General features: G+C 47.3%; 1 protein-coding gene across 1 annotated transcript in view; it reads left to right on the forward strand.

Annotated features, from left to right (window-relative positions):
* Positions 1–5,004, forward strand: part of LOC309332440 (uncharacterized protein) — a 145,489-nt gene that overhangs the window by 81,408 nt on the left and 59,077 nt on the right. The window lies entirely within an intron of this gene.

The raw sequence follows: 5,004 nt of genomic DNA on the forward strand, positions 1-5,004 counted from the left end.
GTTCCCTAAATTTATTTATTTTTAATCCCTTCGGCATATCCAAATTCATTTAACTTGCTCATTTACCGGTAATTATCTACTGTAACTATATACTCTTGTGAAACTGCAGGTTATTACAGTAACCCTGCTAATGTTTTTATCTGTTTACAATTTATCTGTAAATATTCAATAAACCATTTCCATTCTTTTATTAAAAGTTCGCTATCTTGATTTCTTATTCTTCTGGTAAGCTTCTCCGTTTCTGCACATTCAGAGTTGACCCAGTTAATTAATTTCAATGGATCTGCGCTGAGTTGGGTAAAACCAGCCATAGATTCTGTTTACATCTCTCAGCCTCAAGGAATGAGTTCCTGGAGACGGAACCATCTGCCCACAAAGCCTCCGTCTTCCAAGGATTCAGACTCAGTGTCTTGACCCAGAGTGCATTGGCCCTCAGGTTATTTACATGCCCCTGCAAGTGGGAATAGGGCTACTGTGCAAGTAGGCACAGAGCCCCCGATGCCCATTCCACAGAGCTGACCCAGAAGGATTCTTTTCTTGTTGGCATCCTTCTGTCTCAAGAGACAATGGAGCACAGCTCTGGGCATGAAGCCAAACCACCAGAGAATCACGGCGCCTGCTGTGACTGCAGACCAGTAACTTGCAACGGCCTCCTCCCATGTTGTTTTTGATGCATGAGCAGCACTGAAGTGACCTCCAGTGTGGTGTAGTGGTTAAGAGCGATAGACTCGTAATCTGGAGAACCGGGTTCGCGTCTCTGCTTCTCCAGTGTGGTGTAGTGGTTAAGAGCGGTAGACTCGCAATCTGGAGAACCGGGTTCGCGTCTCTGCTTCTCCAGTGTGGTGTAGTGTTTAAGAGCGGTAGACTCGTAATCTGGGGAACCAGGTTCGCGTCTCAGCTCCTCCAGTGTGGTGTAGTGGTTAAGAGCAGTAGACTCATAATCTGGGGAACCAGGTTCGCATCTCTGCTCCTCCAGTGTGGTGTAGTGGTTAAGAGTGGTAGACTTGTAATCTGGTGAACCGGGTTCGCGTCTCCGCTCCTCCACATGCAGCTGCTGGGTGACCCTGGGCTAGTCACACTTCTCTGAAGTCTCTCAGCCCCACTCACCTCACAGAGTGTTTGTTGTGGGGGAGGAAGGGAAAGGAGAATGTTAGCTGCTTTGAGACTCCTTCGGGTAGTGATAAAGCAGGATATCAAATCCAAACTCCTCCTCCTCCTCCTCCTCCTCTTCTTCTTCCACATGCAGCTGCTGGGTGACCTTGGGCCAATCACACTTCTCTGAAGTCTCTCAGCCTCACTCACCTCACAGAATGTTTGTTGTGGGGGGAGGAAGGGAAAGGAGAATGTTAGTCGCTTTGAGACTCCTTAAAGGTAAAGGTAAAGGGACCCCTGACCATTAGTTCCAGTCGTGACCGACTCTGGGGTTGCGGCACTCATCTCGCTTTATTGGCTGAGGGAGCCGGCGTTTGTCCGCAGACAAACCTGTTTCCAGGTCATGTGGCCAGCATGACTAAGCCACTTCTGGCAAACCAGAGCAGCACACGGAAACGCTGTTTACCTTCCCGCCGGAGCGGTCCCTATTTATCTACTTGCACTTTGACATGCTTTCGAACTGCTAGGTTGGCAGGAGCAGGGACCAAGCAATGGGAGCTCACCCCGTCTCGGGGATTCTAACTGCTGACCTTCTGATCGGTAAGTCCTAGGCTCTGTGGTTTAACTCACAGCACCACCCACATCCCCCTGATGCAGAGTAGTTTTGTATGGGTTTTTCCTCAGGGTTTAATCCTGAAGCTTCCTCATGAAAAGGCAACAGAGGTTTAGGGTCAGTGTCTTCCATCTCCTAGACGGGCTACCTTCCCAGGTTGACAAGTCCTATCGGCAGGATACTACGGTCAGTTTATATCTAAAAGCCTCTGTGAGATCAAATGAAACAAGCAGATTTGCATTCACCGGCCTCTCTCCTAATAAAGGTTTTCTGATTCAGTTCCATACCTGGGCCTGAACCAAGATTGAAATGGATCTAGATCATCAGTTTCTTCAAGAAACACCACTATGTCCTTTCCTACTATCTTACTCCAAAACAGGGATGAGAGTGGCACTGTGGTCTAAACCACTGAGCCTCTTGGGCTTGTCGATTTGAAGGTTGGCGGTTCAAACCCCTGCAACGGATTGAGCTCCAGTTGCTCTGTCCCAGCTCCTGCCAACCTAGCAGTTTGAAAGCACACCAGTGCAAGTAGATAAATAGGTACCACTGTGGCGGGAAGGTAACTGGCGTTTTTGTGCGCTCTGGTTTCCATCATGGTGTCCCTTGGTGCCAGAAGTGGTTTAGTCATGCTGGCCACATGACCTGGAAAGCAGTCTGTGGACAAACATCAGCTCCCTTGGCCTGAAAGCAAGATGAGCGTTGCAGCCCCATAGTCACTTTTGGCTCGACTTAACCATCCAGGGGTCCTTTACCTTGACCCGCCCCCAATGGATTTTTAGCAACTGATCAATAGTTGCTGTGTTCCATTGGTTCTGAAGGACACTGGTTCCATTGGTTCAAGAAGGACACTGACAAACTGGAATGTGTCCAGAGGAGGGCAACCAAAATGGTCAAAGGCCTGGAAACAATGCCTTATGAGGAACGGCTAAGGGAGCTGGGCATGTTTAGCCTGGAGAAGAGGAGGTTAAGGGGTGATATGATAGCCATGTTCAAATATATAAAAGGATGTCACATAGAGGAGGGAGAAAGGTTGTTTTCTGCTGCTCCAGAGAATCGGACACGGAGCAATGGTTCCAAACTACAAGAAAGAAGATTCCACCTAAACATTAGGAAGAACTTCCTGACAGTGAGAGCTGTTCGACAGTGGAATTTGCTGCCAAGGAGTGTGGTGGAGTCTCCTTCTTTGGAGGTCTTTAAGCAGAGGCTTGACAACCATATGTCAGGAGTGCTATGATGGTGTTTCCTGCTTGGCAGGGGGTTGGACTCGATGGCCCTTGTGGTCTCTTCCAACTCTATGATTCTATGTTTCTATGACTTTTTAAGATGTGGACACACTCTTTTGAGATGGCAGGCCCCACTCGTTCTTAGAGTCTCTCACACACAAGATGGCTGGCTTTCAGCAGCCGGAACAGGCAAAGCCAGGAGTTATCCTCCCCACTTCATTAGGCTGCGTTAAGTGACAACGATCCCACTATTATGGTTTCTCATTTGTACTGGACAGGCAACCACCCCACCCCATTCATTTAGTCCTACCCGCAAAAAGGATGCCAAAGTATCTTTAGAATTACTTTATCCCACCTTTTACGAGCTGTTGATTAGAAATATGCTTTAACAGTTTCTCTTTGTACAGCTTTTGTTATAAGGTTCCCTCCACCCGCCTGGCAGCTATCCTTTTTCCATTAAAAGGGGAAAATGCAGATCAGCAGCACCCCTTAGTGGCAGATACTGGTAACTGCATGTGGAGGGAATGAAGCCAACGTGAAAATAATTTTTTTTTCCATTTGGCATTTTCCCCACCCTCCCATAACTACGTGCCTCTTGGTGTCCTTTTAGAATAGCAATCATCAGCCTTAATTTATTCTAAGAAGATGAATTAACCTGCCAATATGCAACAGTATATTCACATGCCTTATCTTGATGCTCTGGAATAATTCTTTTCAAATTCCCTTTGCAAAACTGATTTTTTTTTTGTTTTTTTTTTAATTGCATTGAGAAGAACAGTAAAAGGAGAACCAGTGAGAAGATTTTTCTCTTGCCACTGCCGGGCAACACTGGGGATTGTCCTCATGGGACATATGCCATTCATTCTTGGGATTTATCGTGAACTTTACATATTTAGGTTAAAATGCACACAAAATGCATATTTTAGGATTAAATGCATTAAAATCATGCTCTGATGCAGAGTAAAGTAAAGGTAAAGGGATCCCTGACCATTAGGTCCAGTCGTGGACGACTCTAGAGTTGTGGTGCTCATCTCGCTTTATTGGCCAAGGGAGCCGGCGTACAGCTTCCAGGTCATGTGGCCAGCATGACTAATCCACTTCTGGCAAACCAGAGCAGCGCACAGAAACGTTGTTTACCTTCCTGCCGGAGCAGTACCTATTTATCTACTTGCACTTTGACATGCTTTTCGAACTGCTAGGTTGGCAGGAGCAGGGACTGAGCAATGGGAGCTCACCCCGTCTCGGGGATTCGAACCGCCGACCTTCTGATCGGCAAGTCCTAGGCTCTGTGGTTTAACCCACAGCACCACCCACGTCCCCCTGATGCAGAGTAGTTTTGTTTAAAATCACAGGATGAGGAGCAAATGGGATGGACTTGTGCATAAGTCTGATCCGTCCACCCTTAATAGTAAAGCATTTTCTGATGATTAAGTGGTTAACATTCTCAGATAGGTCTTAATTGCCTTGCTGATCTTTTCTTTCTTTCGGTGAATCATCTGGTGATCTTAATTGTAAAGCTGTATAGAATACATCACAAAGGTAAATTTGATCCACCGGGATCCATCCAAGATCCACCAGGATGAGTGCGTCAGGATCCAGTGGACCTCTGGCGCATCTGGCTAATTCCTGGCGCAGCTGAGCTATGCCAATATAAGTCCCATATCCCGGCCCGGCCAGAGATATGTTGGAGAAAGTTCCTCACTCCTAAGACCTGCAGATCTTACACCAGCAGAAACTGGGCAATTCAGGAGAGAAGAAGGGGAGCAGTGGGGGAAGGAATCAGGCTGAGTGAGGGGCCCTTATACTGGACTCCATTCAGCTTGATCATGTAATGTGGCAACCCCAAGAAACGTACACCAGAAAAAGGGGTGGCTGAGGTCAAACTCTATTTTAAAGCCTTGTTTCCCCTCTGCCAGGCTCGAACCAGCTCAGCTGGCCGCCACCCTGCTCCTAGTTGAAGTTTGGAATAGGCTTAAATTGCACCAACTTAACTTCAGTTGGGACGTGGGTGGCGCTGTGGGTTAAACCACAGAGCCTAGGACTTGCCAATCAGAAGGTCGGCGGTTCGAATCCCCG

The sequence above is a fragment of the Podarcis erhardii genome, assembly GCF_964252035.2.
Source record: "Podarcis erhardii genome assembly, chromosome: 1".
NCBI classification, from domain to species: domain Eukaryota; kingdom Metazoa; phylum Chordata; class Lepidosauria; order Squamata; family Lacertidae; genus Podarcis; species Podarcis erhardii.